The sequence below is a fragment of the Apteryx rowi genome, unplaced genomic scaffold (genome assembly GCF_003343035.1).
Source record: "Apteryx rowi isolate R43461 unplaced genomic scaffold, aptRow1 scaffold_156, whole genome shotgun sequence".
NCBI lineage: Eukaryota > Metazoa > Chordata > Aves > Apterygiformes > Apterygidae > Apteryx > Apteryx rowi.
In genome coordinates this window covers 611387-636785 of record NW_020447819.1, presented here as the reverse complement: position 1 = coordinate 636785, position 25399 = coordinate 611387, and the positions used below count along the sequence as shown (strand labels likewise).

Below are 25399 nucleotides of genomic sequence, written 5' to 3'. Positions count from 1 at the left end.
GGAGCGCGGCGCGGCGCTCCGGGCCGCTGCGGGCAGCCGAGGGGAGGGCCCTGCGGCCGGTGACTTCATGGGAAGGAGGCGGCGGCGGGAGGTGGGTCTCGCTTTCCGTCTCCCGGAGCCGTCTGCAGGGCGGGCGAGAGGCGGCCGCTCCGCCGGGCAGCGCGGGCGGGGGGACCGCGGTGACGGAAAGCAGCAGCTGAAGGCGACGGCAGCGGCTGGGTTGACTTCCTCCCCCCGGTCGGAGGAAGATGGAGCTCGGTTAGCAAGGGCTTGCGGGAGGTGCAGCGGGAGCAGGTAAGAGCTGCTTCTTCCCCCCCGGCTGGGTGCATGGCAGGGGCGGGTCGGTGCGGCCGGTGGGCCGGTGTCATTGAGCGGGAGGTGGCACAGGTGCGCCGGCCCGGCCCGCAGCGCTGCCCTTGCCTCCAGCTGCCCTTGCCTCCGGGCTCTCCGCTCCGCCCCGGCTGCAGCGGTTCCCGCTGTGCGGGGCTGCGGGCAGCCCGGGAGCAAAGCCCTCGGCTCTAGCCGGTAAAGGCAAAGCCGGGCGTTTAGGAGCCTGCGTGTCCCGGGTTTTTGTGGCAGGGATGCGGGCAGCTCTCTCGGCTCTGCCCCCGCCCCGTCTCCCCCAGCTCATTGATGAGCTCCGGGAAGGGCTTCTGCATTGCAGACTCTCGGCCCAGCTTCGCTCCGGCGTTCGCGGCTTTATCTGATGAAAGGAGCCTGCTCCCTGGCCGGGTGGTCCGGTCCTCGCGGGCAGGAGGCCGGTTTGGGCAGATGATTGTTTCCTCCTGCGGTTCCTGGACCCAGTCAGATATCTGGGGGATCGACCTCGTTCAGGCTGATATTAGATATATGTGTAATACTTGTTTTCTCTCTGGAAGAGCTACAAAAAGGAATTTGTGTGAATAAGCATCCTTTGGAGTTTACAGTGTGAAAGATTGTGCAGCGAGATATAATTGTGCGTATAAAACATAATGCAGAGAAGCACACTACCTTACATAATCTAAATTTAAAAAGCTCACTACCCTTATGGTTACCCTGGAGGTAGGAATGTTTTTTTTAAGCCCCTTCTGGAGCTTTGTTAAATATCTCTATGAAATAAAGATCCAGAGCCTCTTATGATAGAGTGCTGAAAATAAGAGAATAAAATGTTGGCTACTTCTGCTGTAGTTCTTTCACAATAAGTTCCTCATCACTGGTCAGTGTCATGCACACACCATTCTTCCGGCTGTGTGGGCATACACAGCTCCACGCTGACAGAGGGGAACGGTCTCTTATGTTGCCCCTTGGATGTGTCTTTAAATTAGCTACCTATAATGATGTCATAATTTAACAAACTCTTGAGCCTCCTCTCCCAAGGCCTGGATAGTGCTACAATTTCTAGTGTGCTGTACAGACATAAATTGCTTTAATATGAATGGAAGGAAGCCTTTCCCACTTCTCATTTGACCTTCAGCTCCTCAGACAAGTATTTGAAATGGATGATCAGAGCAAGTATTTTGGACTGGGCTGGTGGAAAATATGTTGCTCAACAGAACGTATATGACTTGAATCACATCTAGGATGAAACATAGTCAGCGTTCTAAACTCCATATCCAAAGGAAACTAATGTCTGATAAATTTGGCCCACATTTTTCTTTTAATTCAATCTTTATAGATGATATTGAATCTAGAAAAGGTTGGTAGGGCACAGATTTAAAGCAAAGTGTGTATATATATGGAGCTTCCGGAATTGGAAGTGCTACCAGTGGGCAAAGTGTTGTTTTGGTTTTTATGATGTGTTATTAAAATACAAGCGTGATGACAGTTGAGGTTGTATCTGGCTCCATTTTCTGCTGTTGGTGTGAACTGACTAAACAGTCTCTCTGCTTCTATGGATAAAGGCCGGATTTTGCCCAGGCATGCATGTGCTGCTTTCTTAGGGACAATCTGGAGTTTCCCCATGTGAGTATAGTTGAATATCACTGGCTACCCTTTTCTGGGATACCTTCTATTACAAGCCCATATCCTTTTGATAAGACTGTAACATTGGTCGTGGGGTGGAATATAGAAATGAAATGATGATATAAAACCTTCAGATGATGCGGAATAGAAATGACATTTTCCTGAATCTCCCTCTTTCATGATACTACATTTCTGTGTTTGTAGTTTACAAGAAGCTCAATCATCTTCATGACAGCTTAATTTGTATATAGTATAATAACTGTAAAGAATATCAGACTGGGTAAGGATCAGGTGTAATAGACTAATAATTTGCTATGTATATAGCAAAAAATAACTGATCATTCACTAACTCATAATGCAGCATCCATTTTCAAAAAAGATATTTTTTTGGAGATGGAATCTAGAAGATTTTGGTCTTGGTTTACCAGTGCAAATTCAGATAAGGATGATAATGGCTGGATGTTAAAGACTTTGAGCAAGTGTGGAATGAGCAGGTAGAAAGGGTCTTAGTCCTTTCTTAGTAAGCCTGCCCCTGCATCTTTCATCATCCCTGGTAGATCTCCCTTGTAGTCACGTTGGCAGACTCAGCAAAAAGGCAGGGACTGAACAGACTTTCAGTGGGCCTCCGGGTCAGGATTTTTGCAGAGCCGTATATATGCAGGTGTATGAACGTTCACTTGAATCTTACCAATGCAATCAGTGTGCTAATCATTGCCATAGTTTCCCTTGTTGCAATTATATTATAAAAATTAGAGAGTCTATGTTTTACATAGCCAAAGTATTATGTGTAGAAAACATATAACGCCTGAAGAGCATACTGAAGGCTTGATTTTTGGATTTTGGGAGTAGAATTATGTTATAATTGATCGTGTTCCTCACTGAGCTGTTTGTTTTAAATCTAATCACTGTGATGTTTTCATCTCATTTAGTCTGGTTAGAGTCCTTTGGTATCATATCTCTATTGGTTTAGAGTAAAAAAAAAAAAAAAAAAAAAAAAAAAATTTAAGGGTATTTCATTATATTTTATTTACCTCAAAGACACATAAGAACTTTAAAAACATGTATATCACTGTGTTGTCCCATATTGTATTTTAGCTTTTTATTGCCTTAAGACGTAGTAACTTCTGTAGCCTTAACAGGAGGAGGACACTATTTCTAGTGAGGCATATGTGTTCCTGAAGAGAAAGTTGAAGCTGGAAGAGGGAAAGGATCAAAAGAGAACTTGCAGCGTATTTGTCACCCGACACTCAGACTACAAGTCTTACTGTGTTTGATAATGTCTTCTTCCATTTAATATATTCAGCATTCCCCAAAACATACCATGAAATCTGAGTCTTTGATTTGAATTTCATACAATATCCTTGGGCATATATTAAGCAAAAATTAAACATGACCTTTTAATTAAGGAAATGGCAAGCTCTTAAAATATCAAATGCAACTGTCGTTAAACTGAGGACAGAAAGAAATAGAAAAGGCTTTTTTGGAAGGTTTTGTAGTCTGCTAGTTCATTTGTAGTTGATATGCTCCCAGTATGCACTGCACAGCCATGCAAATGCATTCATAGATATCTGCACCAAAGCATAGAGCTAGATGGTATATGAACCTTCTGGACAAACGAATCAGTGTTGCTCTAACAGGAAAACTAGGCAATTAACCTGGCTATCTAGATAGTCTGCATAGTTAGATATCTATCCTGTAAGAGTAGGAGTTTATCAGTTTAAGAGGGAAGTAAATGTTACATAGGTCTTATACTACATCTTTCTGTATTTCCTTGTTGTTGGTTTGCTAAAACAGTACATGGCACAAAACTGAGGAAGTCAGATGTCCCCACCTAAAATGGCAGAATTGTTCTCTGTTCTTTGCTAGTAATTAATTTTTTTATTTTAAAGGTAGTAGATTAATTAGTATATGCTTGTAAGTATAACAATACACCTATTTCACCATCAGACATTTTCTAGTCTCTTTATTTAGCTCTCCTTCCCCAAATGCTGACCCAAGGGAATAAGATTGGAAACCTAATGAGCATGCAGAGACTGGAGATATAGAAGTTGTGACTTACAGTGCTGTTTTCCATTGTTCTTATAGCATCATTGTGTCCCTGATGAGTATTTTTGATTGATTTTTAAGAATTTTGAAGAGACAAAGCTAATTGTGATGTGTTTCAAGTCTTATTCTCAGTTTCCTTTAGGTTCTGGCTTTTCGTTTATTTGAGGTAAATACTGTCTATTTTAGGTTATGGTTGTACCAGAGATTTTTAGTCATAGTGCTTTGCTGTACTGTTTTACTGCAGAATAGTGTTGATAATATCTTTGCTTATCTTTTTAAATATTTCTTGGATGGACCCTTGGCAACTCTTTTTGGCTGAAGTAGAGGAATTCTTGCATGTTGAATTCAGTTTATAAATGCTTTATCTTTAAATAGTGTGTCAGTTCAGTCTCTTTTCATTGTTTTAAATTCAAGGTTTATTTTTGAAGTAAGCAATTCATTGCTGGACTATCTTATTAACTTTCATTAAAGGTTTATAAATTTATGTGATATGTTATAGTCTCTCAGAATTTTGAAATGCATTTTAATTTGAAAAAAATCACACATCCCAGTACAAGAGTATGACTTTAAGATAGTTAAAAAAATCAAACTTCTAATGTAATTTACAGAAGAAATGGAGGGTTCCCCCTTCTTTCACAAGGGATGCGTTTGTGTTTTCCCACTTTTTGCTAGAAGAATGTTATCAGTCCCCATATATGAAGTCCAGTAAATCTACCTGACTGGTCAAAGTGGCAAATATTGGCTCTGGACATGCTGTCATTTCATCCTGATGGAATTAGGAATGGTTCACTTTGCTTTTTAATCTAAAATTAGTTAGTTTTTTTTCTCTCTCCTTGTTTTTATTCCTGTATTTTAAACTAGCTACTTAAACTGTGTCATTGTTAAATACACATTGAAGTTTACCTTTAGCCTTCACTATTGTGTACAGCATTAAATATTGACATGCTTTCCTATAGCTTGTGCTTCATGACATTTAAGTCTTTCTGCAGTATATCTTGATTTTTAGGATTGGTTATTTTTAAATACAATGTATTTGACTCAGATCTTCTGGATACAGTAAGCTTGGTGAACTAGGTTACGTACCATGTGCCTCACTTAGGTTTTGTTGCTTTAAAAATTACATCCAAAGATAGCAATTCCTCTTTCTTAGTTTAAATCAATTAAAGTTGTTTTTCAGCTTTCCTCAAATCATCAATTATTGCTGTTGCACTGTGCCTGTAAGAAACTGGCAAACAGTTGTTTTAAAGAGTTGAAGTGTAGCTCTAACTGCTTAAGATAGAAAATGCAAAAATTTGATTGCTGAAAGTATTTTTGAATACTTTCAGGGGACTCTTTAAGAACGAGCGTATCTGCAAGTAATTCATGATATGTTTAGCAAAGTTATTACGTTTCACAGTATGTGTTTAAAATTTCATCATTCAGAATACTGAGTTATGCTCTCTGATCATGATTTCAATATTATATGTGATGCTTCAAAACCATTTGGCCTGTACAGAGAATGGAGAATGTCATGTCTTGTCTTTTTTTTTTTTTTTTTTTTTAATCTTAGTATTTTGCAGATACTCAGTGCTCTACAATGAATTTTTTTCCCATGTGTATTCTTTTGGGATTACGATATAGTCAAGCTCCAGTACTATTCAACTGAGTAATAATATGTATTGACTGATTAACCAAAAAAGAGACAAAATCTGTGCAGAAAGTGAGCAAGCTGTGAAAAAAAATGTTGATTCTCATTTTTGGTTACACTGGTTGTATTTCCACTATTGTTATCAGAATTTAAAGTAAGGAACACTGCATTATTTTATCTCCTTTAATTAGATGCTTGAAATACCACATTTCTAACTGTGACTGCTGATGCCATTAGTGACCTCTGTCATATAACAAAGTTGTTACTTCTGTATATAACCAGGAGATGTAATATATTTCTAAGTCCTTGCTATGATGTTATCAGAAACATGTTCTAATGCCTGTGATTAAAATGGCTAGCTGCCATGGTGATAGTACCATAGAAACTAGTAAAATAATTAGAAAGTCAGAAAGAAAAATTATTTTCTATTTTTCTCTCTTTTATTTTTCAACACCTTAGCAGGAATGAAATTCTGCTTATGTTGTATTCCTGATGTACAAATTATTTAATGAGTTACTTTGCTATGTGTTACATGGCAGACCAAGCCAAGGTTATTATATTGGTCCTGTCTAAATATGAAGCACTTGAGTAACTGAGAATTCAGTCATTCCATGGGCTACTTCTAGTCTCAGGTCACTGGATTAGAGGCCTTTCTTGCAGCACTGATCACTGCAAGATTGTTAAATTGCTTAACTGTAGTTTCTTTCAAAATAATGCAGTATTTTTTTATTTTGAAAACACTGTTTTAGCAAAGAAGTGCAATGAGTATGTCCATTAGGCAGAGTCTGTTACAGCATTCAGAGTAATAACAGAACTTTAATTGGGGAGCCTGACATTGTGAAGGGATTGTCTGCCTTGAATTATGCAAATTTTGAACTTAATCTCTCTTCAGTCCATAAAAAGGCTAGGATGTCACAGGAAGCTGCGCTGGAAGGCCTAGTACTTGGAGGTTTTCCTGATTAAACATGTATCAAGGCCCAAGACTGCATAACTTTCAGAATTGCCTAGCAAGGCAGGGGATTGCTGGTAAATGCTAATTCTGAGTTGTAGCTTGCGAAAAGGTGCAGCTCTCTAAAACCTAAATCTTTATGTGAGATAATTTCTAAAAATGTTAAGACATATCTTTTGCTTTAAGTCACAGACATGGCAAGCAGATTTGATGTGAATAGTCAGCCACATCTAAATTATACATGTAGTTTGAAAGCCTCATCCAGCTATAAATGAGTAATATGCATTTACTGTATCCTTGTATTAAATTGAGGAATGCCAACTAAGATCATATAGCAAGTAATATCTTTACTGGATCAGCTTCTATCCTCTCTTTTGAGGTCTGTTGTGACAACAAAGTACCAGAAGTAGTCCCTGACTTGAATTGTCCTGTCTCCTGGTTCAAATGAATCATTTCTCTGTCATCCATGGGTGACTATATCAGGTGCTTATACACTACTGGACATTGCCAAGCAAGGATGTGGAGTGATTGATGCAAGATGCATCTCTGTAGATACATATTCGTTAAGTTTCTGTGGAAATACTTGTATCATCCTCAGAGTTGCTGAGATCATTGCAAGGAGCTTTTATCCTGTATTAAAGAGTTCTCCTTGTTAGCACTGAGATCTGTGTAGAGGACAGCTTCTTAACAGTGGAAAACTGAGCTTATTAGTTAGGTTCAGTCTGTAGAAAGCAAGAAATAGTAGAAGCAAATATATACGATCAGTCTCTGCATTTAGATACAAATATGACAGCACGCTCTAATCAGAATAACATACTTAGAATAGAATCCAGGACAAATTGTTGCAAATGGATATACTGTGAATTTACTCTCGGACCTACCATACCTTACCGAAAACTTGCCTCTCATTTGAGAATACTTAGTATCCCAGTAGCTTATATTTTAGGTCTTAGAGCTGTTACATTGTCAATTCTACAGAAAAGAAGGATATACAGCTGTATTAAATAACATTGTGGTAATGGGAAGGGAAATTTTAGTGTAAAGAAAGCATTGATTTAGCAAATCATAGTCAAGCATGAAGCCATGAAATGACCTAATTGCCTTGCATGAATCTCTGAAGAAGTCTTTCCATCTTTGTCTCAGTAAGGGTGCAGGTGAATTAAAGGAAAGGTACAGCAAAAAAGGAAGACAAATGAAAATAATTCCAGCAAGTGTAATAACAGAATAGGCACCACGTAGGTAAAGTTAAAATGTGGGAAAGACTCAGGCAGGATCAAGCATTCACCTGTTCTACAAGTACAGCTGCGTTAGAGTTGCAGAGAAACTTCCCTTCAGCACAAATTGACAGAAGTAATATATGATGTAGTGGTTCACAAAACAGAAGTCCATGAGGATAACATGGAATAAATTCAGGTTGATAAAGTATCTGCAGGTTGAGAAGTTGACACTGTTTGCTGGTTTAAAAAAAAAAAAAAAGGTGCCACTGACAAGTAGTAACTTTTTCATGAGCCATGAGTACCAGGATGCCTGAGCATTTATGAGCTGAGAATTAAATTCCGAGATTGGGAGGTTAACTTGAAAATTTGGAATTTAAAACAAAAATAACAGCTGAGATGCTGTATATGATATGCTATTTTTCTGTTTCATATTATTTGTTTTTTCAAAACCGTAAAAGTGGGACTTCAAACAAAAGCATGGGAGGGCCTGTCAATGCCAAGTTATTTAGAGGAAGGTCCAGGTCTGGATGACAGTTTGCCACAAGGATCCCAGGTCCTATGAGTTATTCTCACAGCTTCTTATCGTATATTGTTTTGATGTCACAAGAAAAAACAAATTGGATATTCTAATACTTGGCTTTGTATAATGTCTCTTCTGTTGAAAGACCTGCATGAAGAAATGCATTTTTGAGTCATGTATTTGTGGATGACTTTTCAAATGCCTCTCATCCAGTAAATGTCGGGTCCTTTAGAAGCTGTGTTTCTTAGCAATAGACAGTTTGTTCCTTCAGGCTTCTTCATATCAATGTATTATGTTAGGGCCACAGATATATAGAACTCACATGTACCTGTTTCTAATTGAAATTTTCCTGTATGTTTGTGCTATGGTAGAGTTTTTTTCTGTTCATTGCTAAATATTTGGAGGCAGATTTTCAAATAGGTTAGGAAAAGTTGTTTGTGCTCATATAGATCCCCTTCATAAGTGCTTTACTGATTTTCTTTTTCTCTCATGTTCTTATGTCTGTAATCATACTTGCATCTCTCTGTTCTAAGATGCCAAACTGAGGTTGTTTAATAGATAAGGATTGTACAACAGTTTGGGGCAGGAAATATAAAGACAGATATTCCTTAGTGCATAGGCAGACTCTAAATGCCCAAAACAGAATTTAATCAGGATTAATAAAAGGTTATCTATTTTTGGCAAGGAGGAGGAGGAAACTGAATATTGTGAAAAAAGATGTTCTTTGTAGGCTACACAGGTTTTTTTTTCTCCTTCATTAAAGAGGGTCCTGATGAAGTCCCACATAGAGTTCTGTAATGCTTCCTGGTTAACATAGTTTACATTTTTCTCATTCTTCATTGTTAAAAATTTCTTCCAACATTGATACGTAAAAGCATGTAGAGAAGAAAAAGGAGCACCGTAAAGCCTAGAGTTATGCTGTTTGTAACAAGAATCATTATTGTGTTGTCTCTGGCTGGGCTACATCACCTTTGTAACAGGTCCTCTTTCTGTCACCTTATCCATCCACACTTTTCTCCATTGCTTTACCCTTCAAAGGGAGAACCTGTTTAACTGTCAAAGGAGGATGGGTCAGACAGAGGCTAGTAAGTTGGGAAATGAATCTCAGGACTTGTGACTGGGAGAACTAACAGAATATTTTTGTAGTGGGGTCTAAGTCTGTTTGAACTAGCTTTTTTTGTGATTATGAACACATACCATAAACTCTTTACTCATTGCACATGGGGGAATCTTCTTTTAAGCAAGCTGTCCTTGTGTGCTCTGAAGGCCTTGAGTTACTGGTGCATGTGCCTTGCTGATATAATGCATTATTTATCTGCAGGGCTGGTAGCACTATGACCGCAAAAAGGTGATATACTCATTTCAGAAGATAAGCAATATGGAGTCATACTGGAAAACCTGTTCAATGTGCATGCAGTTGAAGTATTGCTAGATTGGCTCGTCTCCCTCAGTGCTAAAGCAGATTGGGTGACTGGGCTATGCTATTATGAACACAAAATGTTGTACTAGTGAAGTGCAGACCTCAATTAACATGGAAATATAAATCATTGACTTCTGCTACCACAGGAGATGAATATTCATGCCTGAACAGCTCACTTGTAAGTATCTGTAGTTGATGAGATGGTTGCGTCTAGCTTATCATCTCTTGACTCTCTTTGATATAGAATTTGAGAAACAGAGCCACTATAATTTTCCTTCCTCCAGTTTTGTCTCTTAAAATTATAGTTTTGGTGAAAATGGTGCAAGTTTCCTTCAAGAACTGTTCAGTTGTTAGCTTTCATTCCACATGCCTCTCATATTTAATATAAAAATATTTTCCTATTCATTGTAAAACAGGGAAATGTCCTCATGAAAGAAGATATCTCTGAGGCCAGTTGTCACTAAATGTATATTTACAGCTATCAAAGAAAAATATGGAATACCTTTCTTTTTATAATGAAGTTTAATTCCCTAAAAAGGTCTTTATTTTTGTGAGGGAAGGTTTGAAGATCACATACTTTTATTCTGCATGTTGTATGCCATTCTGTATAGAAATGACACTGTGACTGTCCTTGCCTCAATTATTATTTTACGGATGTTATAGTGACATATAAAATGAGAAGGGTTTTTTTATGTTTTTTCTGTGAACTGTTTTTCCTCTACAAAATCTGAGACTAAGCCATGAAGGAGAAAAAGATTCGGTCTATAATTTAAATTTACCTGAGAAGTAATTGATGGTGTTTGAGAATCATAGTCCTGGGGAACAAGAGAACAAGAGGTCTGAAGCTTAAAACAAACAAAACCCCACAGATCTCAATACCTGTCCCATTTGTGGAACAGAAGTTGACCTCCTTTTATAGTAAAGTGATGCCAAGAAATATCCTTTATTGAGTTGTGGAGTTCTGAGTCTTTGGCAGAAGATATCCTCAAAGGGAATGGTTGTGCTGATAAACTACATTTTCTTGACATTAGTACTGCAGAAGTTTAAGCTGAAATGCTGAAGCAGTGAATGGCCAAGAAGTGAGTTTAGCTCTATTCACGTATAGAACAGCAAAATGTTTTGTTGTCAGAAAGCTTCAGATTAAGTCCCAGGTGTTTTAAAACACTTCATGACAGATGTCTATGTAAAAAATTATTTGTGCTGCTTCAAATGATGCACTATCAGTTTGCTCTTTTTTTTTTTTTTTTTTTTAATGGAGCAAAGTATAATTGTGCAAAATGGTTTGCCATTTTGGGAATGTTTTATTCTTTCTTGGATATGGCTATGGAAAATACACTTTGTTTAAAGGGAGAAAATAAATGAATAGATTTTCCTTGAACCTGTACCCCTCCCAATGTTGTACAGTATATTTCATAGCCTTAAGAGGGGGTAATCTTATAGCTGATTCAATGATGTACAGTAAAGTCCTGAGATCTAGAAGAAGAATGCTCCAATAAGTGAAACTCAAATTATGGTAACTTGTGGTTATCTTATTTGTTTTAATCATCACACCATGAGAAATTCAATGTGGTGTTCATTATAATTGTATAATTTGAAATAAGAAACATTGTACACAGTTTCTTACACTTTTTTTCTTCTTTAAATGCAACAGTAAGAACGGGTTTTGCTGGTGTTAGGAAGGTAAAAACACCAACACAAAACCTATTTTCTGTACAGATGTTCATGCAAAATATGACCTTTCTTTGCTCTTCCAGCTTAAATAACAAAGTGAAATACAATAACTGTATGTATGTTTATTTTTAGTAAGCAGCTTACCATGTTTTTGAAAGAACGGGAAGAGATTGTTGAAAATATAATTGAGGATTTACAGGCACATGTTCCAGAAGAATGGGTTATTGACAAATAGCAAAAACACTTATTCAAAAAAGCTGTACAATTTGTTAAACCTCATACAATTGTTTGAAGCCGGGATGGACCATTCATTGCTCTCTTGCAAACAGAGGAACAGAGAAGTCAAGTGAAGTCCATTGTGTAATGGTTAATGTTCTTTAATGGAGTATGAACTCTGTCCTGTCATGGAAAAACTACTCGTATACCTTTGTTTTGAGAATGACCAGAGCCTTTTAAAAAATGTTTGAGGAGTTTTTTTGAACCCCCTTTTACTAATTCTACAATAGTTTGCAAGAGAAGGTTGGCTTTTTTTTTTTTTTTTTTTAAATTCCTGAGCAGCCAGATAACATAAAAGCTTATGATCTGATTAATAAAATAACTAGATGCAAAGAGGTGCTAATAAGACAAGTTTCTTCTGTGTTGATTCTGCACTTTCCCACTGTATGTGTGGCTGGAATGAAGTGATATTATATATTTGTAGATCTAACAGTTCTTTTCTTCAAGCCTTACACTGTTAAATTGGGTCACTGCATATAATGCATGTTAAATAAGACAAGAGGCTTTGTGGTATTTACAGAAAAAGTTAGTGGCAGGATTTCACTGTATTATGGGAAACATATTACAGTTAAGTATAAGCACAATTATTTTAAATACATTGCTAGTAGCTCATAAAGTACTGCAATCTTCATGGATGTAAAGTGTTTTTGTATGTTTGTAAATATCACAGGATCTGATAAAGCTGACCAAATGAAACAGAAAGCAGAATGCACCCCTAAAGGTTCAGTGGTCTGATACGTCTTTGATTAGTGCTTTGTAACAGAACACTTAAATCTTTTGTATTAATACTTGGGATAATTCTACCTCTTTGGAGAGGGAGAGAAAGAAAGAGACTCTAGTGAATTATTTGGTGGTATGAGTAGCCCATGCAGATAGAATTGTTTTGAAAGTTTCCATAGCTCCTTGACTCCCTAGAAAAGCTGGCTACAGGTACTTAAGAGACTGAGTAACTTCTCAGAATGGGATTTAGACTTCTGGGTCATATGAAGTATTTTTTAAAAAGTTTACTCTTGTCCTGATGATTAAAGTGCCAAAGAAAGTTTTAACTTCATTAACAGTTAAGCTGTGAAACCCCAATTGAAAAGATTGCTTCTGTAACTGAAAAAGTGGAGCTGAAGATCAGCCCCCAAACCCTTGTTCTTCTGTACTTTGGTGGGGGGAGGCAGTTCCCTACCTTTAGACATGTCTATTTAAATCCAAACCTGCAGTTGTGTCATCCTTCATAAGCTATGGTAAAATCATTTTGCCCTCATGTCTCTGTTAGGAATTCTTTCTAATGCTTTTTGCTGTTGCAGTAGGAACTGAATATGGGAGAAAAAGTTTAACTTTAGGGCATTTGACCAAAAACTGCTGTTCATAAATATGTTTTTTTGGGGAAAGAATTAATAAAATGCAAGATAGGCTGCCATCTGAGCAATATAAAATGCTAAAATGACAAACATTTTTAGCTGAAAGCTCACATGCTATTTGTGCTTTTTCTTTCTGTGGTTCTGCATGTCTTCACTAGCTTTGAAGAAACAACTGGGTTCTGCAGAAATCCAAAAATGTTTCTAGTCTGGTATTAGTATTTTTTTTTTTTTTCCAATGACTTGGACTGAGAGTACCTGTATTTCGTGCCCGTGAAACTAGGTAGGAGATACTGCAAAAACTTCAGAGTGGAAATAGTGATGCATTGTCTTGACAAATTGGATGTGTAATCTAAAATAAACAGCATGTAATTCAGTATCTATTACATTTTGATAAGAATAATAACCATTTATGAGTACTAGTCAGTTGGCTGGGTTCCCTAGTCTGGGTGGGCTAGTTGATCGTATGTGATATTCTGTGTTGTCCCTCCTTTTAATTTCATGCAGGAGAAATTCTGTTGAAAGGCACCAATCATCCAATTTCCATCCATGCTTGTCCAAGAATCCAGTGTACTCAGAAATATTAAGAGCATCTATCTTTTCTGTGTGTTCCTACCCTTTGGGGTTTAAAAATGTTTTGTTTAATAATACCTAGCTTGTTTTGTAAATTTGTTTCCAATTTCCATTCTAGGTTAATTACATTTCAGATAATTTATTTATCTGATAGTTGTTATCTAACAGTAGTATTGGCCTGGCAGCCAGTCACACTTGATTCTTAACACTGTGATTCTAAACCTATTACAGAACTATTATAAATTTATGTTGTCTTACAGATCCCATGCCTGCTAGTCACTGAGTTTACTTTCAATTATGAATAATGGTCACTCCTAGAAGAAAGCTTTTCTAAAGTATTTATTTTGAGCCCCTCTCCACAGATATTTGAAATGAGACTGAACATAGAATGAGAAAATGCTAGTGAGAATAAAATTTGCTTTAGTGTTCAAAAGAGTTAGGCTGAATGTCCAAAAAGTAGTTTACCTTCTTTAATTGTTCTTATTCCAGAATATAGTTTCTGTATATTAACGAGTAAATTCTTAAGAGAATTTACATCACTTGTTGACTGCAGTGGGGATTTGGTGTTTTGATGAGGAGATGCCTAGAATGTGACTCATCAGTTTTTCGAGTCAGGCCGGACCTTTATAGAACTTTATGATCTGATCTCCTGTTATCACTCAAGCTATACAATTTTTTTTGTGGGGTTTCTGCTTAAAAAAATTGAGCTCTAGTTGAACTACAACATACCCTTTCATAAAGACACTCAGTCATGATTTATAGACTCATAATTCATTACCTAGATGTCTGTCACTAATGCATACAAAGTAGCAGCTTTTGTCATATACCTTGTATCTTTGCGGTTTAAAGAAGCTCTTTTGTTATTCTCTTTCTTGAATAAGAGTGAGGTAGAAATGAACAGCCCCTGTTAAAACATGGTCAAAAGAAAACAATTTGCTTGTATATGATAGCTGCACTAAGGGCATCTTAATTAAGTGGTAAGTATATGCAGGCTTCAGAATTCATAATGAACTGGAACATCCAAAATACATACTATATTTGTAAACTTGATAATATAGTAACTATCAGATTTATAAACATCTGCATACTCATTTTGAAAGAACTCACTTTACATATATTTGTATTTTATAAATTTATTATATGAAAGAAAGCTCCTGATGGAACCTACTGACTAATGAGACCATAGGTGGCTTCCGAGGCCTGCATGTGTAACTCATATTACAGAATCAAGGCCAGGATGGGGAAGCTGCTAGTGCTGTTGTACAAACTGGCACTTGAACTATTTTATATGTCTAGAACTACATACAGTGCCCAATGTAGCAAGTGTTTGGAATAAAAATCTTCTTTTGTAGCATCATAGGATAGGACTGTTGTTAAATTTCATGCTTGGCTTCAGCGTTTATGTGAGATCACTAAAGCTGAGTATCTCCCTTAAATAAAGAAGTATGTCATTGATCTTTTGCAAGCTGTTCATGCAATCTTTGCAAATACACAAGTGCCTTGAGGTTGACATAATTTCAACAGCAGAGCCTGGTAGCTTTATGCTGTGTCAGTGGGTTGTTAATAGAAAGCAAATGATAATATAGTAATAAATACGCGAGCTTCCAAGTTGAGTTGTCACCAATCTATTTAAAAAAGTTGCCATTCTCAGATTTTTACTCTTAATGAAATTACCTCCTAAGGTTTTGTGCATCTGAAAAGATGCAGTAAAGGTGCTAGGAACTAAATTAATATGGCGTGGGAGCTTTCATAATGAAATTAATATTGCATTTATAACCTTTTTAGGGAGGCTTTTCACCAATTACAGCATAAAATGAACTCCCAAGACGCTAAGGTGTTCTTTTTTGCCTGAGCTTTTATACTTCTGCCTGCTTCTGTTCATGATATGTGAAATGGAAATCATGAGATAAAATAATATTCTGGGATGCCCTTTCATGGTTTCATAATCTTTTTGGTATTAATTATGAATTTTTATTTTAGATTAGTGTTTCAGCTTCAATTTTAGTAGGCTGCATTTTGTGTGAGGTAGCAACTAGCACTATGAAATTCATTTTTCCTTTGAAAGACTGTTTTTTCCTTCTATCAATGTGCTTTTGTGATTGCAACCCTAATTATTTGGAACCTGCAGTTACAAAACTTAATTGTGTAAATGTTTTCTGTTTTTTTTTTTAATGTTTTTGTGTTGTAGGTAATGAAAAAAGCATGCTTAAACTTTGTAAGCAGGTAGTTGATTTCCTACAGCATGCTGCAGAGTTCTAACAAGAAGCTGAGTGTTACAAGTGTCACAGGCGAGACAGAGCAAACGGCAGTCTGTAGTGGATCTGCATACTGGGATTTATTTAAGAACCAATGACTTTAGAGCTTTTACCCTCCTTGATTATTTCGCACACTCACTCACTTGCTGTGCCATCAGCACCGTGTTCACTAGGTCTCAGCTTCCCCTCCCAGCAGGGAGATCGCTGCTTGTGTGAGAAGGCCGGGCAGAAAGTCGTGTCAATTTGTGCTGTGCAGCTACTCATAGTCTTGCATGTTACCAGCCAAGGTCCCTGGGCATCCCCTGACAGTCATCTCCATGCATCTCTCTGACCTCCAGATCTTCTCCCCACCCCCTTTCCATGATATTTTCTCCAGCCAGGATCTTCATATTTTTCTTTCTAAGTCCCCTTCTTCTTTCCAAGACTACTACTGCTTTCTGGGAACACTTCTTTTCAGCCTCATCTTCTTTCCAAGCTCCCAAGCCTCTGGTTTTCCCAATCTAAATAGTCAACACACAACATGTGATCAGCCTCCTAACTGATTCTGTGGTTGTCTCATGTCTCTTTATTGGTTGGAGGATTCAGGACATGCCACTTCTGTTTAGTCCAGGTGTTAACAAAATTTAAAACCAGCCTGTACAGATTGCAGCTGTCAAGTAGTAGGTTTGTGCTTGAGAGTTCAGAAGTTTACTCTTGGACATTCACCCACACAGACACAGGCACTCAATTATCTGCTGCCTGTTAGCATTCACAGTTTAAGCTATTCTTTTGTCTACAACAACTAATGAAAGCTATGCTTGGTGCCATTTGGAAAATGTCATCTTCACTCACCTTGTAATACTCTCTAATCATGAGTAACATGTAGATATAGCCTTTGTGTTTTTCTTATAGGAACTGAATGTGTAAGAATACTTTAAAGGGAACGACTGAATATGCATTGGTGCTGATACAGGAGAGATAGCATGCAACTGTCAGTTTACAGCTCATACAGTAATGACAACAGTTTCGGTGTTTATTTTATTTGGAGGTTTTATATAATGTGCAAACTTTCACACAAGAAATTTCAGGCAGCAGTACAGTCCTTTAGTCAATTAGGGAGTCCTTTATATGGTCAGAAACATACAAATGAAATTTAAAAAAGGTAGGTGGACTTGCAAGAATACTTGCAAGAAAATGTCTTTGTTCTCGTTGGGGTTAAAAAAAAAAATTTTATAAACAGTTCATCTACCTTTCTGTTGATGACCTTTTTCCTTAGTGTTTCGTAGGTTGTTAATGTGAGGATGCCCCTTTTGCTGCATTGGGGGAGGGTCAATTTTTCCCTGAATTTTTGGATTCAGCAGTCTAGAAGAAATGATTGGAGGTGAGTGACCTCCAAAGCAGAAAGCATTACTCTAATTAGGGGCCCAAGGTCCAAAAGCGTTCCTCACATGCATCTTGGTGTTGTCATTCAGAGGCTTATTTCTGTGAATAAAGAGCTTGTATATTTGAAATAAATATTAATGCATTTTCGTAGCTTATGTTGTAGAAGCAGCACAGTGCTTTTTCCTGTTAATATTTCTGCATTTCAGTGTACGTAAAGGAGAAAACTTTTGGAATATGAAAAATAGCTTCAGAGATGAGAAAGCTGCTTCTTTTCTTTATGCCACAGGTCCTCCAAGGAGCAGATACTCATCTCTCACTTACAGTAGTCTTTTCTTGCACTTTCTGCAGCTTTTGTTTCTGCTGATTTACTTGAACCAGTGGTTTGTCTGTTCCTCCAGAGTCTCCAAGAGACAACCATATGTATCCTGTTTCTTCTGTTGCTTTAACATTCTTTGTGCTTCTGAGTATCTAATTGTATTGAGAACTTTTCAACCCCAAGTACTGTTTTGCTGTCTGGCAAAAATTTATGCTTTCCACAGTGCTGATCGAAAGGGCCTCTGTTGCTTGATTTTGAAGGAAATTTCTAAAGTACTTTTCAGGCAGTATGCTCTATTTCTGTGGCAGAACCAAGAGGGATGCCCTTTGGATATTTATTTTTAAGAAAAGAATGTAATCCATTAGAGAAATGGAGAGGGAACCCTAAGAGAAGTAAAATGTCACTCTTTAGGCAAAGAATAAGCTTTCTCTGTGGTGGAGAAGGATATTGGCCACAGAGTTTATACTCAATTAGGACAGAATAAGTATATGCACATACAAATAAGTTTCTGAATTTATATGCAAAAGGATGTACACGTATGTGTGCATGTGCGCATGCGCATACAAACAGGATAGCTTTGCTTTCTGTGGTGTTCATCATAAGTTTTTTCCATAGGACCTTCCTTTGCCTTTCAAGGCACGAAAGCAATTATGTGAGATGATGCCCAGCTGTCTGTCCTAAGCTTGCAGCAGGGAATGCTGTGGGAATGTAGTGCATGGTTAAGGCCTCATTCTGGCCCTACTGGAGATGGGACTTCCTGAGGAAGAAGAGATTTGGGAGAAGGCATTTCAGAGAGAATTTAACGGCAGCAATGAGTTTTTAGGGAATGAATGATGCTGGGCCTTCTTTATGCCCTTCACTGTGAGTTTTGTCTGGTTTTGTTCTAGTACTGTATTTTTTTATTTTTATTATTATTATTTTTTTCAAAAAACATAATGTATGTATAGAACCACCATAGTGTTCTGGTATGTGAGTGCCATAATCACATTTCAGTTTCTCCCCAAAATCTCAAGCTATTCTCATATGGAATATTTTCAGTGTGGAATATCAGACAGTCAAGCCACAAACAGTCCATTGATTGTCACAAATGAACAGCCTCATTACTGTTAGCACAAGACAGCTTTAGCAGTTATCATACGTAGTTTGTCGTGGTTGTGGTGAAACATCTAAATGCCTAGGTTTTTATAAATCTTTTGGTGCCAATGACTCTCTGCTTAGGATTCACATATGGTCTTAGACATGAAGAAGTAGTCAGCATCCAGCTGAAAGCTACAGCTGTACCAAAATGTTTTATTGATTTGCTGTTCAATCAAGGGAAATCTGAAAATTGTGGGGTATAGTAATAGCTTGTCTAGACTACTACTTTGGTTAAAATGAGAGAATATATTTACAGTAGCTACTTACTACTGGTGAGCTGAGTGCTTTTTAGATTATTTACATAATTTAGTACATTAAACACAATACTAAATGAAAATCAAGCCCCATAATTTTACATTTTCAATGAAAGCTGCTTTCTGTAATGCTGAAAAGGCTAAGAAACTAAACTACAACTAATTACTCTCCTATAAAACTATTTTGCTTTTTTGTAAGGTGATGGGGAGTGACCTTTGCATAATACAAGCATAGAGCACTGAAGTTTCTTTTATAGGGGGAAAAATTGTTTGTATTCCCCCCCCCTTTTTTTCCTTGCATTTTACCTTTTTTGGGGGAAAAAAATTCCTTGAGAAGTAAGAAAACTGTTGAAGTTATTAAACCTATATTCTGATAAAGATGAGTTTTTCCATCCTTTTAAATAGGAAAATATGCTGTTTAAAGGGATTTTTAGCAGCAAGGACTGGCAATTTAATTGGCCAAAAAAATCCTTCCCCCCCCCTTTTTTTTTTCATATGGACAATCTGGAATGGGAAAAAAAACAAAAAACAACCCACAGTTGCAAGATGTGATTGATTTATCACAGACTGTCTTGCAGAAATGAAGGCTAAGAATGGCATATAACTGTAGTGAACCTTGCACTGGAGTGAAAATTCTGTTCTCAGGTTTCCTGCTGAGTTGCAATGTGGTTATTGACTTATCATCTAAGATCCGCCTCATTACTATTAAAATGTTTCCTGCTTCATAAAAAATATTTGTAAAATGATACTATAATCGCCATTTTGACTGATACATCAGGTGCTGAAGTGCAGACATGCATTGCTAACAGCACATCTCTCATCAGCTTCAGCTGTAGAGGCAGGTTCTGTAGTCAGGATATGTAAAAGGTCCACATCTTCTACAGGCAGGTATAACAGGCTATAATCCACTGGTGGGCCGGGGGATTGTATTTTATGTGAGCAGCAGAAACAGGGGATAGAAATAAAATTTCCTGATAGATTTCTCGCCTAATCATGGATCTCTTCTTTCTAATCTGTCTCTGAGACTGTTTCTTTGTCAATGGAGGAAGGCAACAAGATGCTTTCTATTTTGTGTTTCTATTAAAATTTTCCCAAAGGACTGAGAAAAGAAGAGAGGAGAGTTTAAAAAAAAAAAAAAAAAAAAAAAAAAGCAATTTTGCTTTAAAATAGAATGCCTTTCTACCCTTTGGAATGGGATACTTTTCTAAATATCTTCATCCTATTAACCTGTCTTTACATTTTCCAACAATGACAGTTCTACAACTTATAATCATTCTCAAATGTAATTTACTGAAAATTTGGAAGATTAACGCTTAGATTCTGAATCCAACCTTGTTCTTTCCTTGATAGATCACATAATTAGGGAGTGGAGGAGGGAATGGATAAGGGATAATTGACAAACTTTTAAAAAATGGAAGAGAATAGCTGCTTGACAGATGTATTAATCAGTTGTGTTACTGTTCATGGTAAATGAAGACTCTTACTTGATAAGCCTCAATAGACCTGCCCTCTTATTTCTGGAATAAGGTATTTGATATTGAGAATATTATGAATAAGGCGACTGCTGCGTCTTGAGGCAAAATTTTCAACTTTGAGAAATTTAGTGCATGGAGTCCAGAACATGGCTGAATGTAAATCCCATGCCCTTAAAGTAAGGATCTGAGTTCTGTATGTTAACATGTAAAGCGATCTGTTTTTTCCACACAGCTGAATACCTATGCATCCTCTTAAATTAACTGGAAGATACAGATGGTTGACCGCTTAGATAGTCCATTTTAATTTTAGACACCTAAATTTAGACTTTGGACCCCATTTAGACCTCTGGGTTTGAAAAATTTGTACTGGAACCCAAGAGTTTAGCTCTGTCCCTGCTTACATTACTGTCGTGTCTTATGAGCTTGTCTTATTAGAAGTTGTCTAAACACTTTTTATTTTTCACTTGGTTTACTTCAGAAAGTGTGTATGTTGCAGCTTCAGGAATCAAAAGTAAAATCTAAATCAAATGCAGAATGTGGAGAGTTTACTGTCTTGTAATCAGAAATTTACACCTGGCCTTTGACAATGAAACTAACTGTGGATCTGTTGTTTAGCTGTGCCAAAATTTTCAGCGATAAAATAGGTAAAGCTCAGGGGGAATATAAGAAAGGGAAAACATGAATGTGAGATTTTGGGCATAACTGAAAATCCATTAGAATTCTTTCTTTTAGTGCTAACAAATTAAAACAATTTGTTTTGAGTATTGTATTTTAAAAAGTTACATTTCCAAATGGAAAGATGTTTCAAATCAGGAAATCTTTTTTTATCTTTTTCTTGGGGGGGGGAGTTATGTGTCAAAATGATATATACAGAAAATTTTGGAACTCTTATGAAATTTAAATCATGATTAACAGACTTGTGTGATCACTGAATTTCTTCTAATACTGGGTAACAGTCTGAACTGAGAGCAACTGAGTCTGAGGGAACTGTATAAAATCTGTTTTAGTCTTTAAAAATCTTTGTAACAGTTCTAAAACTGAACTGATGCATCTGTTTAGATGGGGCAATTTACTAGGTATGTATCAAGCTTGATGTTACTGAAGGGAATTTGAATGTCTGATAGAAGTAAGATGTAGAGATTGTTGTATTCGAAAGAACATGAGTAATGAAAATTAAAAATATTTTATTACATACATTATTGCCAATACTCTGCAAAATTCTGAAATTACACCAAAAAAGATTATGCATTAGGTTTATCCTAAGTATATTTTTGAGTTAACTATTGTATTCCCTTTTTTGCCTGGATGGAATTAAGAATTTATATGAATGCAGTAACTATTATGTTAATTTAGTTATTCAAATTAAAAAATTAATAAAAGAGCCTTCCCTGCTCTTGTTTTCTATGTTCCAGAAAGAATATCTTCTCAATAATTGGATTCTTTGGACAGAGGTCAAGAAGCTTTTAGGACTATCTACTGATAATTTGGTTTGTCAGCTTTTCCTTCACTAATTTTTTTTACATCTCTGACAGTATATTACCAACTGGTTCTACAGGAAGCACTAGCTCGACAAGACAAGTGTGCTTTTTGTTTATTTCTCTAGCTATTTTGATGTTAATTTTAGAAGGTGTTTTCTTAGATCTTCAAGCTTGGAACATATTTGGGCAGTTAAAATCTCTCTAAAAGAGAAAACAGACAAAAACTTAAAACATGATGAATAACATTGCTGTAGCATGGTGCGATGTTTTGTGGAATATCAAAGTCAAGACAACTTTTGACATGCTGGCTTCCTGAAGTTAAGGAAGAGAGGGCTTGTGTTGAAGGATTAAATAACCACTGCTGTGTGTTTCCAAGGTTTTTGAACAAAGGATAAATTTAAGTATTTGAGTAGTTAAAGGTCTCCTTGTTAATTCCCTTTGCACCCTCCTATGTGTATACACACACAGCCTTCTTGGGGTACAGAGCATTTGTTCTTTACTGGGGAGAGTAAAGAACAGTAAAGAATTACTTATGCAAGGTGTATCAGAGCTGTGGAGGCCACATTTGCACCTTGCAGTCATTAACATATTCATATTTGTAAAAGATTTATCACATGGCCCAATTATCATTTAAAGAAGAAGAACTTAAACCATCCCTTCTATGAGCTATGATCATTAAACTTAACTTGGAATAGTAAAATACAAGTTTTCCTCCAGGCTGAGTGACAGCTGACTTCACAGCCTCTTCAGGGATCCATGTCTACTGCTAGAGAAATACCTGATTCTTTCAGATACAGCACAGTACACTAACTGTTTTGATAGTATTTATGCATTGGAAATGTCCTTTTGAACTTAAGTGCTCAGTTTACTGAAAGGCCACCTACTTGGCAAATCTTATAGCTTATACAGTGTCTGTGGTATCACTTAGAGTAGCAGCTGTTTGCCCCATCAAAAGTCATTCAGTAAGAAAGACCTCTGCAAAAGAGGCAGAAGCTACTATGCCTTCCATTTTGCTGATACCCAGGGCACAGCTGTTTCTTTCCTCTCCCACCTCTGGTCTAACTGCCTCTCTGTGCTTGTTTCTTCTTGCTAGCACTCGAGCTCCTCATTCTGTTCAGCCAGGTTTCCTCCTACCTATCCTTGAAAGGGACTTGAAAATCAGTAAGGGAGATCAAAGTATTTCTATCTGAAGGTGAAATACTGCTTTCACTAGTTACTTTAAGGTATAAAGAACTTATCTGTATTCAGCATAATATCTGTTGCAGTGCTCTAGCTGATGAGAGCTGCTGAGACTTTCAATTTTCTTTTCCCTTTTGAAGAGGGTGAAAATACACTGTAAAGGATAGCTGCAGCCTACAACTAGTGTTTCGGAGTGAAGTCAGACTGGCTGGGTTAGGGACTTGCCATTAGCTGTGTATGCAGTGTCAGCTTCTTCAGTGAGTGGAATTCTCCTTATGTTGTTGTCATCTCTCAATTTTTGAAAGCCAAGTAGTTTGCAGAGCCATGGTATCTTACTTATGCCTTCTGGATGCCAAAGCTTTTCTTTGCAAGTTCGGGATTGCAACAGTGATGCAGTCATCGAAAGACCTTTGTCTCTGACATTGGTGTAGCTCTTCTAATGACCTCTCACGTTCTTGAAGTGGCCAAGAGATGCTAGATTCCGTATAAAAAAATCAGTGACCCTTTTCTCCTTTGTGGAAAGTGGTGGGCAAAATATCTAGGTTGATTCTGTAAGACGTGAAGATGCATGTCTGCTAGGATAGGACTACAGAAACAACTAGAATATACCAGGGTTTTATCACTGCCATTTTAGAGAGAAAAAAACATCCTGGGATCCATTACCTTCTTTGCTGGCCACCACACTACTGAATGTATGGAGCCTTTTTGGCTTCAAAACCCGTTAATTGCAACCCACTATTGGGTTACCTGCCATTATCAATATAGTTCCTATATTCTAAATAAGGCAAACTTTCTAGAGCCTTGGTAGAATCCTTTTTGAGGCCTAAGTATTAGGATATGAATTTTTGTGAAATCTTGTTCTTTTTACTGCAATGAAAACAATGAGAACAAGTTTATCTGGTTTCAGATCATACTTGATAATGAAAAAATTGGTGCGTATTTCCAAGGCAGTTTGGAATTTTTTGAGTCAGGTTCTGCTGCTTGCTGCTCCTGAAGTTGCAAGACAGGCCTGTTTTGAAGTAGCACTAATTCTTTGGACAATCAGAAAATGAAGACACCGGGCAGGTGCCTGCACAGTTAAATTACAGGCAGAACAAATTAAGCTCCCTGATTACTTTTTCCATAGTTCTACTGGAATTTCATGTGTTAATGATTCCAGTATTACTGAAAGTAAATTGTTACTACTTTGGAAATATGTATTTCTCCTAGTAAAAGAAATGTGGTGAGTTCTGCTGATCTCCGCATTTAATAAAGTGCTCTGTTACAAGTTATGTAACATAATCCAGATGCAGTGCAGCCAGTTCTCCACGATATGCTCTTGTGCAGATTTATGAGCATGGAATAAAACATTTTAAGAACTTATCACAGAAAATGAGTAAAAATACATTAGCTTAATAAAACTACAGAGCCAACTTGGAGAGCTAATTTTATTTTATGTCAATAAATAGTATCACGGGGCAGTCCTGACTCCCTTACAGAACCATGCTGAAGCATATCTTGACCGTTAACTCAGCCTGTTTCCTGCTGAAATGAATGCCAGTCCTTGGCAAAGGCTGGCCCTTGTGTCCATGCACGTTCTGATCTGTTCCAGCTCTGTGGAGCCTTCAAAATTGGATGATGACAGCATAAGGTGGTGAAGCTGGAAGTCATAACAGTTGCCTCCCTGTCTTTAAGCAGTATTTTCTGTGAGCATCTGCTAAAGAAGGCCTGTGTAATCATGAAGCACAATCCCATTTTAATGTTTTAAATACTATCTTTCTTTTTTTTCAAAGAGGATCTCTGAAGGAAATGAGAAACTGGCTTATTTGATGTGTATATTGTCTTAAAAGTTGTCAGATTATTCTTGTTAGTGAGTTTATTTTGTAAATTCAAAGCAAAGGTGTTTAAATCGTTTTAGAAACTGTGAATGTACTGGGAAACATTTATGCTTTATATCCAATTTTGATACCATGTTTTTAATAGAATACATTGCATTGTTGGTAGTAGTTTATAATTTCACGTTCTTTCTGGTTTGTGAGGTATTGCCAGTCATTTGCACAAGCATCCTGTGTATTGCAGCGTGACTCTGTGCTCTAGTATTACTGTGCTATAATGTATGAAGGGGGGATACCAAAGATCATCGAGTTCCCTCCCCTGCTGTCATAGACAAGCATCATGTAATATGTTTCATGGACTTTCAACTACTCCTGAAAACCAGTGAGTTTTTCTCCTCTCTGTACCCTTATTGAAATGCTGTTGCAGAACCTCACTTCTCTTTCCCAGTTTCCGCTGCCATTCCGGCCCCACAGTTTGAACATAAACTGTGGATGGTTTAGCACTGTGAGATAAAATTCAAACTACCTTATGTGGCACTCTGT

The 25399-nt window shown here is 37.2% G+C and overlaps 1 protein-coding gene across 1 annotated transcript in view; it reads left to right on the top strand.

The window, feature by feature from the left end:
- The first annotated feature begins 218 nt into the window (after window positions 1-218).
- The window catches only part of OTUD7A (OTU deubiquitinase 7A), a 161187-nt gene continuing 136006 nt past the window's right edge, over window positions 219-25399 (top strand). Inside the window, exon 1 of the mRNA XM_026059346.1 lies at window positions 219-294. The gene's annotated coding sequence lies outside the window, so the exon portion shown is untranslated. The remainder of the gene's footprint in view (window positions 295-25399) is intronic.